Source organism: Lynx canadensis, chromosome C1 (assembly GCF_007474595.2).
Source record: "Lynx canadensis isolate LIC74 chromosome C1, mLynCan4.pri.v2, whole genome shotgun sequence".
Lineage (NCBI taxonomy): Eukaryota > Metazoa > Chordata > Mammalia > Carnivora > Felidae > Lynx > Lynx canadensis.
In genome coordinates, this window is record NC_044310.1 from 168,699,098 (window position 1) to 168,711,552 (window position 12,455).

Genomic DNA, 12,455 nt, shown 5'->3' on the forward strand with positions numbered 1-12,455 from the left:
TGCTGAGTTTATATAGATGAGCATTCATTCATTCTGCATCCATTCTTATCCCTGAGGGGCTCCGAGTCCAAAGGAAGGTTAACAAGCAGACTGCTAAAGTACAGTACAGCAGATACAGTACAAACAGTCGTGTGGTAACCTAGAGGCTGAGTGTTTAGGACAGATTAGCCCATCAATATTCAAGATTAAGGTAAAGAGGAAGGAAATATGTTCAAATAATTTTTATTATTTTACACATAGGGCAGAGAAAACATTGTCTTTGATTTGACCTGATTGCAAGTACTGGAACTTCAGACCCACCACAGCATTCTCCAATATTTCTCTAGGCACACATCATTCCCTTACAAAAAGGTGATGCTCGTGAACGCCATTCAAACCAGTAGGAGTATATAGAGGATAGGTGATGGTGCTTTTCTCTTGTTTCCATTTTAAGAAAATTCACTTGATCATGAGGAAGCAGTTAGATTCTTTTTGGGGGATCACACCGAAGTATTAGTTTCCCCACCATTTTTCTGAGTCTGAATATTACTCTATTAACAAATGACAATTCCTGAAATATTCAACCTAGCTTTATACTTTTTTTTTTGGAAAACAGCCAGGAAAACACTCCTTAATCCCACAGGCAACCTAAAACTTTCAGAGTCAGTTCCTGCCTTAAATATTCTGAGAGTACACGTCATTTTTTTTTTAAGATGAAGGGGAAGTAAAAATACCCCACGGTACCAAAGATCACAGAAATGTGTCATATTCACACTGTCAGAGTGAGCATTATGCCCTCATTACAGCCTTTCTTTGGAAACAATCTGACTTTCTAATAGACATTTATAGACATTTTAAGTTATAGAAGTTAGTGATATTGTAGCTGAGAAGGAAGATTCAATGACTTTCCAATAGGGAAATTTATAATGTATAAAAACATAAATGAAGACGAATTTTGTGTGTGTAAAATTGACATGCGGGTAAGTATTTTCATAAGCTCATCAGACTTAAAAGATAATTTAAAAAATTAATTTGGAACCCTGGTTTCTATGACAGGAATAGAAATGATTCATATATTTGATATTATGAGGTAACTCAGATTTCTTGAACTATTAAAAAATTTCAGGGTACCTGGGTGACTCAGTTGGTTAGGCATCTGACTTTGACTCAGGTCATGATCTCATGGTTTGTGGGTTCTAACCTGGTATTGGTCTCTGTGCTGACAGTATGGAGCCTGGAGCCTGCTTCAGATTCTGTGTCTCCCTCTCTCTCTTCCCCTTCCCTGCGTGCACTCTATCTCTCAAAACTAAATAAACATTAAAAATTTTTTTTTTAAATTTTACTTAAAGAAAATGGACCAATCTCATAGGAGTACATAGCAGCTATTAGAATGCTAACGGTCTTGGAAGCCAGTTTAAGAATCGTGTGTAGTAACACATACAACCTGGGATTATTTTGTTTGTGCACATTGATTTCGTTTAACATTAATTCACGAGACATACATGGAATCCTGCTTCTTTAGTAAAGTTCAACATAGAGTTTAAAAATTATAGAATGTCCTTTCTGTTAGGATCTGACAAAGATCTTGGGATTAGTGAGGTGTTGGACTCTGAAGAGAGAAAGAAACAAAGCTTGGGAGGAAAAAAGCAAAAACTCAAATCACTTATTTCTTTTCTTTTAGGCTGACGTGGAAAAAAACTGGAGAGGAAGTTGAAAATGGGCAGTTGTGAAATATGTATGATATCAGTCATTTGCACAAGTAACTTATCTATGAGAAATTAGAAGATTTTTATAATGCTAATTAAATTCCTTAGTTGTAAGTCTATATTTTTTAAAACACAAATAAATAAGATGTGTGGCTAGGAGGATTCAACCTCATGCCACATGCTTGTTTGTGTGGCATAAAGTGAAACCAGCCGGCCTCAACAGCCCCGGGAGTTACGTGTGGTAACTTGAGCAAACCACACTTGGGTAACAAAAGGATGTCGGAGGGGTTAGAAAGCAAAATTAATTTACAGCCTTGCCCAGCTTTACAGTATTATTGCTAAACAATATCACTCAATGCTATCATAGCATATATTTTCAATATTTCGATGTTTCAATGAAGCCATACCTCTTAGTGACCATTTTAATGGTATAGCAAACCATTTACCTATGCTTTTCCCTCTTCTTGCTCTACATTATCTTCTGGAATGATCTGATACACACTCATGGCTTCAATGATTGCCTGTGTTGCAATACTTCCAAATTTATGCTTTCAGTGTAGCTCCTCATTGTTTCAATGACATACTGTTTACTGGACATCCTCATTTGGATGTTCCATGTATACCTCAAACATATCCCAAACACACTCATCTTTTCAGGCTTCTCCCTCTTTCCAAGCTCGAGATCGGCTTCCTTTCCTGTGCTCCTGATCTCAACAGATAGTACAATTACCCACCCATACACTCAGACTTGAAACTAGACCATTATTTTCATTCCTCCCTCCTTCCTACATCCACTGGACCACCAGGACCTGTGCATTCTAACACCTGTGTCTCAAAACTGTCCCCTTCTCTTTGATAGCAATACAATTACAGAAGTTCAGGCCTCATCCAATTTCTCCTGGATTATTGCAACAGTTTTGATTATCGAAAATACTATTTATGTGCAATTTTTCCAGGATTTTCTTACGATGAAGCAGTTATTATTGTGCTATTTATTATACTAAAGCAGATTGTATCCCATGCCTTAGCTTTAAACAAAAGTTTGATCTTGGTCTTCAGCTGTGAATGACTAATTTAGGTGCAAAAATCCTATCCTTGCATATGGCCATACCTGTATATGTGCATTGTGTACACATGACTCCTGGTGATCCCTATTTGAACTATGAAGTCAGCTTTTTTTTAAAGTTTACTTATTAATTTTTGAGAGAGAGAGACAGAGAGAGTGAGCAGCGGAGGGACGGAGAGAGAGAATGTCAAGCAGGCTCTGCGCTGTCAGCACGGAGCCCGATGTGGGGCTGGAACTCAAACCATGAGATTATGACCTGAGCCAAAACCAAGAGTCAGATACTTAACTGACTGAGTCTTAACCGACTGAGCCACCCAGGCACCTATGAAGTCAGCTTTTTGATGGTTCCCAAAATATGTCATTTGAGAGCTTTTATTTCTTTTTTTTAATGTTTATTTTATTATTTTTGAGAGAGAGAGAGCGCGCGCGAGTGTGAGTGGGGGAGGGGCAGAGAGAGGGAGACACAGAATCTGAAGCAGGCTCCAGGCTCTGAGCTGTAAGCACAGAGCCCACCATGGGGCTCAAACCCACAAACTGTGAGATCATGACCTGAGCTCAAGTTGGACGCTTAACAGACTGAGCCACACAGGCACCCCAAGGGCTTTGATTTCAATTCCTGCTTGAATCCAATATTACACTGTTTTGATGGCTAAAGAACCATTTTCAACTTATGCAAAAAATGCCAGCTCAAGAAGGAAATAGGTAGGATGCTTATTGTGTGTGTGTGTGTGTGTGTGTGTGTGTGTGTGTGTGTTTTAATGAATAATGTGTTATCCAAGCTGAGGGTCATAGTTCCCAGGAAGCATTTCTTATTGGAGGAGATAGAAAAATAATGCAACACATTTTTTGAGAGTAGAATTTGTATCCCCACATAAGTAAAATAATCATTGATTTGATATCTTGTTTTTTTTCTTACAAGATTTAACTTCAATTCAAGTTAGTTAACATACAGTGTAACTTTGGTTTCAGGAGTAGAATTTAGTGATTCATCACTTACATATAACACCCAGTGTTCATCACAACAAGAGCCCTCCTTAATGCCCATCATGCATTTAGCCCATCCCCCACCCAACTCCCCTCCAGCAACCTTCAGTTTGTTTTCTGTATTTAAGAGTTTGTCTCCCTCTCTGTTCGCATCTTATTTTTTCTTTGCCTTCTCCTGTGTTCATCTGTTTTGTTTCTTAATGTTATCTTGTTTTTATTGTTCAATTGGTTATTAGGTTATAATTATATATTTAAAAATTTCTTGTCTAACTTCAAATATGATATTGAGAAACCACAAAAAATACCCCATGATGCTTTAAATATATATGTTCAAATATCCACCGGTAGGCCTGTCAATAGAAATATGACGCTCATTCACAGAGGAGAAAAACTGGAGCCACTTAACAGCTCTGCAGTATTCCTAATTGCAAACCAGAGTGAAGAATTTTGAAGTGTACATGTACAAGACATGCTGGAAGTTCTAATGTAAATTATGAGAGTCCCTAAGTCCTCTGTTTCCTTATCCTCTTACAATATTTTTAATGAATGAAGGACATGCACCTTGTCACAAAAACAAAATGTAAAAGAAAAAAAAATTGAAGGCCACAAACATGGGACACCTGGGTGGCTCAATCGGTTGAGCATCCAACTCTTGATTTTGGCTCAGGTCATGATCTCATGGTTCGTGGGATTGAGCCCCATGTCAGGCTCCACGCCGACAGCATGGAGCCTGCTTGGAATTCTTTCTCTCCCTCTCTCTCTCTCTCTGCCCCTCCCCTGCTTTCTCTATCTCTCTCAAAATACATAAAACACTTTAAAAACAAACAAAAAGAATGAGGACCACAAATGTGATTATTATTTAAGTTAAGACCACATCATAATCTTGTTTCTTTGTATAAAGGTTGTTTAGTCAGTGACTTGACTTTGCACAGCCAACTTTGTAAAATCGGATTTTCATTAACTTGAAAATAACGCAGTGTAGATAATGTGTTCACAATAGTCAATCATATTCTTAACTAATTGATTGCAGGATAGAAATGTTATGAGCTATATGAAAACACTGTACACACACACACACACAGACTAAATACTTCTAAGTCTGATCTTGAAATTGATCACACTTAAAAGTAGAACCCTGTACCTTCGCATGTTAAATTAAATAGATAATAAGTGAGGTATAGTATATGTGATTTATATATTTCCTTATTTCTTTTAAATATATGCCATTCATATATGATGTTAGGTATTTGATTCTTTTATTTAAATAAGTAAAATAATATTTCAATCATTAAAAAACTTGGTTGTCTGATTCCTTGCCTAGTTGAAAATAAGATTTTGGCATAGATCTGAGATTATTGTTCTGAATATCTTAATCCTCTGTGTGAGAAATGTGCTATTTTTATTTAAGAAAGTCTATGAAATAACTTCCTGCAGACCAGCCAGTGTTTTAAGTACAAATATATTAACTTAGTTAACAATCCTGACAACCCTATACAGTGGGGACTAGTAAAATGCCCAGTTTACAGATGAGGAAGTAGTTTACCCGAAGCCAGACAGCTAAGTGGCAGAATTAGGATCGAAAATTACTACAGAGTCCATGTACCAGTTTGGAAAGGACCGGCGGCCATATCTCAGCAGGTTTCATTTATTAATTTGATGTCAAGGGTGCAAAAAAGATTACCCACACCTTGGTATCTTGGTTGCAGTACATTCAGGGTCCTGGAGTCTTAGCTTCCAGTTGTCACTCTGTGTATGATCCAAGAGTTAGAATCATATCATGCCTGTCCTTCTCCGTGGGCCATGTCCACAGAGCACCTAACCAGCTGGCAATAAAGGGAAAGTTGGCATCAAACAGGAGCCCTCTTCTTCACATGACACAGAAATGATCCTTTTGTTGTCTTTGACTGACTCCACAGCTGCCGTGGTATTTGATTAGCCATGGTTACAAACTGGGTTTTGTGGTAAGTCTGACTGTTGTGATTCTTTGAAATCTCTTCTAGAACTGGAGATTTGAGTATCTATATCTATTGCCCTCATTAACGATGAAAATTTGTGAGTTTATCTAGCTATGGGTCATGACAGATTGGTGTTTAAGCTTGCTTCTTTGACAAGAGATTGAGGACTATTCTTTTTTCTTTTTTTAATTTTTTTAACGTTTCTTTATTTTTGAGACAGAGAGAGACAGAGCATGAACAGGGGAGGGGCAGAGAGAGGGGGAGACACAGAATCTGAAACAGGCTCCAGGCTCTGAGCTGTCAGCACAGAGCCTGATGTGGGGCTCGAACCCATGAACCGTGAGATCATGACCTGAGCTGAAGTCAGAAGCTTAACCGACTGAGCCACCCAGGCGCCCCTCTTTGTATTATAATTTAAATTTGTGAATTCCCCTCAGAATAATAGAAAATTTGTTCAATGATAATCAAAGCTTGTGAACTTAGTTGGCTTTCTTCCCCACACTAGGGAAGGGAGCTAATATTCACTGAGTGTCCACAGAATGCCAGACACTTGACCTCATTTAAACCCCACACAAGTGTAGGAGGTAAATATTTATTCTCTCCATTTTATTGGTGAGGAACTTGAATCTCAGAGATATTAGGTAAATTGCCCAAGGCCACACACACAGGTCCTGGTAGGGGGTGAAAAAAGCCACATAGGTCCTAAGTGAGATCCAAACAGGGGTTATCCTGACCTCAACAATTGTGCTCTGTCCATCACAATACCACAAATTTGGAGATTTTAAAAAATCTTGGTTATTTTCCTTTTTTAAACTAATCGCTGATATCAACGATGTGTACCTTAAAGAAGGGGGACATTTTTTGAAAGAGTGAGAGGGAGCCATTTACTCTTCACTGGAAGTTTGTAAATTGTGCCACATACCTTGGTAAGCGCAGGGCTTTAAACTGAGAAGCACCAGTGTGCTTCGGGAAATACGTCTTGTGAAACAATGAAAGTGTAGATTGAAGTTCAGAGCGTGAAATGTGGGCCTTTGGATCCTGACTCCTTGTGGAACCAACGCACAAAGCACAGCAGCGCTCACCGCAGGGCAGAGTCCTCTTAGGGATGACTGGGAAGGATTCCACACAGGAGTCAGCAGAGGAGAGGCATCGAAAGTTACAGCGCACAGTTTCCTTGACCTGCAAGCCAAGGCAGAGGCTCAGGCTAACTGTCAACAGAAAAGAAACCATTGTACGAGAAAATTGCTTAAAATACTTCAGTTGTTCTCCCCGCGAAGTGGAGGCACTGTTTGTGGTTTGGAGAGCTATAGTGACAGTTTGAACCTGTGGTACCAATTCTGAGTGTATCTCTCTCTCTCTCTCTCTAGACATATAGATATACAGATACACACATACATATCTGTAATGTGGTGTGCTTTCTTATCTTGCAGAGCATGTGTTAAAACAGTTGAGGTATGTTGACAAAATGGGGTCTGTAAGGAAAACACAAGCCTTGACAATTCCATGCTTCACAATGAGTGTTCAGTTGGCCTGTGAGTGTTGATAAAGGACAGTGAGCGCCTGTCCGTGATGTGAATATACCAGTTAAAACATGATCAGTTATGGATTTATTTCTAGTTTTCTCCATCTCTTGACAGCTGTGAGCAATGCTGTTCCAAATTTTCATTAGATTATAGAAAGTTTATTACCTCCCTGGATAAATAAAATATAAATACAATTTCACCCTGCAAAGAGATTATTAAGCTAATGTTACAAAGGATTTATTAATTGTATTACAGTTAACAGTTCATAGTACTGAAGAGGGGAACTCAGGACAACTTGATTTGAGAACCGAACAGTGTGTTGTAAATCACAAATTAAGTGCCCAATAAATATTTGTGAAGTAAATATACATGAATGTAGTTCTTGCTGAGTGTTCTCATTTCTCAATTATATTTCCATTTTTATGTGTGAAGTGGAAACATTTTGTTCTAACAGTTTTGGTATTCTCTTTCAAAGATCCTCAAGCCCTTTAGGCAAAGATAACAATACTATTCATTCTACCAATCACACACATGTACACGCACGCACTCACACACAAACACTAACCATGACCTTTTTTGCATACTTGGGAAGGTAAAAATACCTGCTTTGCCTGTGGCTTAGTAATCAACATCTTTTGCCTTTGGCCACAAGAGTAGAAAATGTGCTACTTATTATTTACCGTGAATGTTTACTATCTATTTTCTTAGGTCTGGTGTATAAAACCGTTGATTGGGTTTCTGGATAGGATGAGTTACCACAAGCAAGCCACATTTAGGTAGTGTTGTTTTAAACAGTCAGTTCATAGGGTCCAAGAAGAAGCTGACTTTTCTTTGCCGGTATCAGTTGTTTTAGTATTTTCTGGACGGGATGGATTAGACCCAGAAGACATACCTGGTCTCTTTTAGACAGTTCAGTGCAAATGTTCATGCCTATTTGATACATAGCTTGGTAGACATGTCTGAGAGTTTTCATGTTACTTGTCTTCTTTCCTCTCACTGTTGATTCAGTTCTCAATTCTGCCTAAGTATGAGCCTTTACCATTTATATCGTCTTAACTTGTACCTTAAATGTGCCTGGCAAGAGGCTTGATAATAAATTTATTAAGTAAATATTAGGCTTTGAATAGTACTAACATCACACTGAGGAAGAAGCACCTAATTCCTAACTCCTCACAAGTTAGATGTTCCTAATAAAGAGCTGGGTTTTGCTGAAACGAGACGCCTTATGATTTCACATACATGGAGAGTGAGATGTGGAGACTGTCACTGTGCAGAGATGGACAAAAGAGAGAAGATGGGCAGAGTAGGATGGATGAAGAAGACAGATACATGAGGAAAGGAGAAGAGCATTTATTATTTTGAAAATTTTCTGTAATGTCTTAAGAATTTTGTTCACACTTGCAAAGAGATTCAAAAACGAATCAGATGAAAGAGAAATAAAAAAGGTGATAAATTATGAAAAAGGAGGGAAACGGGGGGAAGAAAAATGATACGGCCAGGTGAAGGAAAAATGTCCAGAAGAACAAAGATATTTGTAAATTAGCTATGAATTTCAGCCTTTCTTGAATTTTGAGAATCCTCTGGTTTCATATTCTCTGCCTCTTTAGACAGGATGTACATTTATAGACTGTTTACTTTAGTAACTGAAACCTTTGTTTTTTTCCTCTTTGAAAAAAATGAAACGTGAAGTTAGAAGGGAGAAGTTTGTTCGCGGCTACTTAAAAATGCTAACCTCATCTGGGGGGCGTTGTAGAGATTCAAAATATTTTTTAATAATCTAAAGTGACAAAGATTTAAAACAAATAGGCTATTCTCACTGGTTGTTGAGGTTTCTTAGATCTTTTTTCTGCAAAATATTTTAGTGCTATCAGTGACATTTGAGTGGGAACAACTTTTAGTTCCAGTAATGGTAGGTTTTGCTTTACAATTATTTTTGAATTCTTCTGGCAAGTTGATAATCATGCATAGCCCAAGGATCTAAAGACACTGTGGCTATGTTCCCTGAAGTGAAGGAATACCATTTACTTTAAAACTGTCTCTTCAGAAAATGTCTCTTTCCTGAGGCAAAGTGGTGGGCTCTGAGGTCTGGGTTGGAGTCCCAGGTCTGCCTCTTACTTACAGATAACCTTAGGAAAAGTTATTTCTCCTCTCAGAAAGTACCCCCCGTGAAGGTACTATCTCACAAGTCTGGGCTTTTGAATAAATTAATAAATGCAAAGAACTCAGATAAATGTCTGACATATAAGAAGATTTAATACGTTTAGTTATTATGATGCATTGTCCAATATAAATTTAAAAAGACCACAAGTCACTTCAAAACATTAAAACAGAAAACCATAAAAGAAGAAAATAAGGGTGTTATAGACAGGCAGGGTTACGATTATACTTTAAAACGAAAAATTCTATCACAGTATCTTCTACATAATTAGGAATTCAACAAATATTTACTGCAAAACTGGGTGGCTAAAAGAACAAAATCCAAAACTAGAGTAATTCACCAAATAGTATTGAGATACAAAATGAGCTTATAATTGCAATAGGTCCATTTTGGTTAGAGAAAAAGTATCAGACATAACTTCAAGCTTGTTTTAATTAGTTGAAGAGAGAAAATCATATATATGACATACATAAGGTTTTGCAAGTAATAGGCACTCAATAGGTACTCGAGTGCTCATTAAATGAATAATGAAAAAATCCAAAATAATTATTAATGATAATAAAAATTTAGGGAACTACATGGAAGGCCTTCAGAGGAGCATAAGAGCCAAATGGGTTGCTATAGTTCAGAAACTGGGATTTAGGATGGTTTTTAAAGGGGCATCTGGGTGGCTCAGTCAGTTAAGCATCTGACTTCAGCTCAGGTCATGATCTCACAGTTTGTGAGTTTGAGCCCCGCATAGGCTCACTGCTATCAGGGCAGAGCCAGCTTCAGATCCTCTGTCTCCTTCTCTCTCTGCCTCTCCCTCTCCGCCCCCCCTACTCAAAAATAAACATTAAAAAAAATAAAACTAGAATGGCATGTAAAGAATGTGTAGATTTAAGCTTGTCATTCTCAACACTGGTGGCATATTAAAGTGGCGAATGTCCAGGTCCCACCCCAAGAAAGTCTTATTTGACAGGTCTGAGGTCAAGTCCAGGCATTTATATGGTTTAAAAGCTATCAAAGTGAGTTAAATATTCAGTCAAGCTGAGAATCCCTGGTATAAATGGGACAGGACAGAGGAAAAACTTCCAGTCAGGACTTGAGGTAGGGAATGGTAGTGTGGGGGAATTTGTGGGTAGAGGCATGAGAAGATGTGCAGGGGCTCAGAAGGGAGCTACACTGGAGCTAGATTAGCTGAATTTTGAGGCAATAAAGCCCAAACTGGGACAGCTTAGATAAGGATAAAAGTGGCAGATAGGTGACTTTCTCTTCTGCATGACTTTAGACAGGCCCAGCTTAATCACTCTGGGCAGGTTGCAAAATCTCTTATATTTCTCATCTCTAAAGTGGATGTGGCTCTCCCCTAGGGACCTTGGGGACAGAAAGGACATGGTGCAAGGAAATGCTAGAGTGAGTTAAGATACTGCTGGGAAAATGGTAATATCATGGCAGAGACAGGAAGATGGTAATGCCCAGAGAGGAAGAAAAGCAAGTCACACGCTTCACGAGTTTGTAAGACCTACTTCTAGAGAAATAAATCATTCAAAAAATCTCCAAATACAATACATGGTGAATCAGAAAGCTGCTGTTTTGTAGAACAAAGCAAATCCCCTCCCCCCCAGCTCCTCACTGTAAATTCTCCCTCAAAACCGATTATACTGACTCAGGAATGAAACTAGAGATGTATAAGTCAGTTTGGGTAAAATAAGAAATGATGATCCTCCTGCAAGTTTACTTAGGGTTTCAACTGTTCATCTAGAAGCAGAAGTGTGTAAGTCCCGTGAGAAAATACTAAATGAAAATAGGAAGTGCTGAAAATGAAAGCCACATACATTTTGTAAGAATACGTCCTTCAAATTCTTTCAGATTCTTCCTACATAAAAATAATTGAAATCGTTAGACCTTCTGACGAATATTGCCTACATGGTGGCACCTATTAATATTGCTATTTCTAGGTTAAAGAAATACGGTTGCTTGGAAACATATTAAATGACCATTAGGCACCCTGTAGACTTAGTATGAAAAGAACAAAATGTGCTAAGTGAGGCAGAATGTTCTGGAGAGGGGTTGACCTATGATTAAATTGTCTCTTTATCTGAAGCTATTATGCAATTTGCTAGGTCAGCTTTCGAAATGGCTTCTAGATATCATCGGCCTGAATATTTCTATTATCCCCATGCATTGTTATGCATGTTCACTCATTTATTACCACAATAACTCTGAAAGATAGAGTGGATGTGTTATCCCATTGTATAGTAGGAGAAGATGTTACAGAGGGGGACTGACTGTACCAAGAAAATGTGCCTGGCTAAGCAATAACAGTGACCAGGCTGCAAACTGACTTGCTTGAGTTTTGGTGTGATATTGTTTTAATTTAGACTATGATATTCAGCCCAGTGCTCCCTGACCTTTTAAAATCACAGTCAGTAAAAACTCGTATCTTTTTCAGGTTGATATAACACTCGTGAAACCCAATGCATTCATTTTATGGAATTATGTATGACTGAGACACTGACAGATGTTTCTTCCTAAAGGAAGTGATATTTCATATTTTTAATAGGTGCAGGCCTTGGTTTTAGATAGGTGCAGCTTAAATATCTTGGACAAATTGCATAATCTCTATATGCCTCAGATTTCACATCTATAAACTAGATAATTTATACTTTACAGTTGTGAGAAATTTTATCAAGTAAGAATGCATATAATGTTCTTAACACACAATAGGCTCGATACATATTATCTACATAATTTTGAAATCAAAAAAACATGCTACACGCTCTGTTCCACTACCTTTGAAATCAGTACTCACTGCTGAAAACTCAGAAACGCAAACCCTCAAATCCATGTTTTGAGTTCTCCTTTCTTACACTCTGATTTTCAGTTTTGGGGTGCCTGGGTGGCTCAGTTGGTTGAGCATTGGATTCTTGATTTAGGCTCAGGTCATGATCATGAGATGCCCTGTGCCAGGCTCCGCGCTGAGCATGAAACCTGCTTTGGATTCTCTCTCTCTCTCTCTCTCTCTCTCTCTGTCTCTCTGTTTCTCTCTCTCTCCCTCCCCCTCCCCTGCCTCTCTCCTCTGCTTGTGCTTTCTCTCTCTCA

General features: G+C 38.2%; 1 long non-coding RNA gene across 1 annotated transcript; it reads right to left on the reverse strand.

The window, feature by feature from the left end:
• Positions 1-5,177: 5,177 nt before the first annotated feature.
• On the reverse strand, positions 5,178-11,395 carry LOC115520273. Its single transcript, XR_003970744.1, has 3 exons — positions 11,189-11,395; positions 6,613-6,869; positions 5,178-5,558 (listed from the first exon to the last, which is right to left on the reverse strand). It is a non-coding gene; the product is annotated as an uncharacterized LOC115520273 (long non-coding RNA).
• Positions 11,396-12,455: the final 1,060 nt, after the last annotated feature.